The sequence below is a fragment of the Camelina sativa genome, chromosome 17, assembly GCF_000633955.1.
Source record: "Camelina sativa cultivar DH55 chromosome 17, Cs, whole genome shotgun sequence".
NCBI classification, from domain to species: Eukaryota; Viridiplantae; Streptophyta; class Magnoliopsida; order Brassicales; family Brassicaceae; genus Camelina; species Camelina sativa.
Genome location: NC_025701.1, coordinates 24605739 through 24608487, shown reverse-complemented (window position 1 = coordinate 24608487; position 2749 = coordinate 24605739).

Here is a 2749-nt window from a genome sequence, read left to right as displayed (position 1 = left end):
GTTTTCTTCTTCTATTATTTAGGTTTTCATCTCTATTTTCATTATTTTTGCACAAATATTAATAAAAATAACTCAAATTTACGTTTTCATTTATCCGAATAAAAGCAACTTTCACACTCACGCACCAATCCGTAGCTCAATCATTTCTCTCTCAGTCTCTGCTACTTTCGCGCGGATAAAGTTACAAACATAGTGACTGAGTGAGAATTCCAGAAATATCGAATTTGCCAAGGGATTCAGAGGTTGACGCTAAGGAACCGTCGTCGTTGGAACTTGGAAGCTCGTTAGCGATGGAGGTCATCGTTAGCGATATGTGGGAAAACAAAGTCACTATAAAATTGTTTATATAAGTTTATTTGTTTTCAATAATGTCGTAAGTCGAGGTGGCTCATTTGGTTTAGTATATGTTATCCTGTCTTCATTGTCAACAGTTCGAATACCCAGTTTACAGATGTTATGTAATTTTTTTCCCTTATTATCCACATGGCATCCTAGTCAGCATAGTATTAACGGAATATTAACAGCGTTTAGAAATTTGTGGGTTTAGGCCGGATTTGTTTAGTTTATGTATGAAATTCAAATTTTATAAAAGTTCATGTAGTTCTAAGCACACATAAAAGTTTCATGTATAAATGCGATAAAGTAACATAGTTTGTGGGGGAATAGGCCGTTTTCCCACAAGGAGATAAGAACAAAAATATACACCTCCAAACCATCAACACTTCTCTTCAGCAAATCATCCAGGAAGTGAAAGGGGTATGTACTAACCCCTTAGCTGTAAATAAGAGATTTAGGGGGTATATTGAAACCATGATTTTGGAGGATTTTATAGGATTTAAGAAATTTGGAATTTTAAGAGATTTTAGGGAAGTTGGTATGATTTATAGTAAAAAATTTTCAAATCCCACCTAAAAATATGAGATTTAGATTTCTGTATTTTTAACTAAACAAATCCTCTCAAATCCTCCAGAATCCCTAAAATTAATTAAAATCCAAATCCACAAACTGTTTTGAATAACCTTGGATTTTAAAGCAGATTTTTAAATCATCAGTTCAATAACAATGGATTTTAATGGACTTTTTAAAATCCATGATTGAATAACATAGAATTTGTAAATTTTACACAAATCACTTAAAATGTCAAGTTGAATACACTAATTTGTTTTGATCAAAAAAAAAAAGAAATACACTAATTTGCAGCTTACTAATATATCTCTTATTTACAGCTTACTAATATACAAAAAAGGGACCAAAATTGCTAATGGAGGACTTGACTAATGAAAACTTGTATATCATCAAAAAATTTGATTGTAAATACTGTTCTATGATTAATTGATCTGTTATAACAATACAAGATGATTCACAAAGTACCAAACATACTATAAAGAAAGGTCATATCAATCTTGCAAATAGACTCAGAATTTGAGAAATATAGTTCAAATTAAAAAAAAAATTAATGTTATTTTTTGGGTAAGATTTTCCTGCAAGAAAAAATCAAAATTATACACCACCATTAAATGTTAGATATCCTATTGCCTTAAATATTCAAATAATTATAGTTTTCTCAAATTCAACAATAAATACTACTATGAGCTATTAAAAAAACACCAAAATATATATACAAAAATGTAATATCAATATTAAAAATCATAGAAACTCACTCTATTTACTTTTTTAAAAAAATTATATAAAATAGTTGTCCCGTGGTGTACCACGGATTAAATCCTAGTATGTTTCAAACAAAGTATGTTTTCTCCAACAAAATCATATTTGATAAATCAGATTTGTTTTCAAGTTAAGAGATAGTAAATTAAATGTTCAAATAACTGTAGTAGTTTCCTCCCACAAAACCTGATATTGACTTAGATCTCCGTTTGCCCTCTCCGGTGATCGGCGCTCTTCGCCGAAACCGTGAGAGGGCCTCTGTTTCTTTGTGTTTCGTTTATTCATGTTTTTGTTTCGCATCAGTGAGATCTGGTAGTTTGATGGGGATGTTAGTGAGTCAATCCTTAGTTGGTCTTCACGGTGAGGTTTGGTAGGCGTTCGTTGGAGAGCTGCTCTTCCTCCCCCAGCGGTTTCAGGAGAAGTCTCCTTTGGTGCTTCTCGTTTCTGTGACCTTGGGCTTTTGTGGTCTTCTGATTGTGTAAGCTAATCCTCCCATCTTTCTCCTCCGTCTCTTAGCTTGGTTTAGGTGTTTAGTTTTGGTTGCAGTGGTGTTGGCCTTCGATTGGGGAGTATTTGTTTGTTTCGTGTTCAGACTTTGTGATTGTGTTGAGGAAGCAGTTTGAGCAGCCTTATCTGTGAAGATCACTGATTACAAGTAAAGATGATGATGCCGGATTATAGATCTACGGTTGGTTTGAAGAATAAATGCCATTGTCGTTTGCTTGTTCCTGTCTCAGATGTTGTAGTTACTCTTGTTCTTATCTACGTTTCGAAGCTGCAGTTGTGGTTTGGCTGTGTAGTGGATCTTTGTAAGTTCCGTCCAGCCGTTGCCTTTCCTCCCGTTCATTGTCTCTTCGGTTCAGCTTATACTCCTTGCAGGTTCGATTTCTTTCTTAGTAGAAGTTTCGTGTTTAAGTGATTGGTTGTGGTAGTCTTCAAAGATTAGAGAGATTCTTCTCCTTGGCATTCACGGTGTGTGTTAGCTAGCTTGATCCTTCGTCAGTCTCGTTCCTGTGATTGGTGTTTTTTCGATAAGTTGTTCCTTGCTCCTTGTCTCTGCTTTCGTGATTGGTGTAGATCAGTT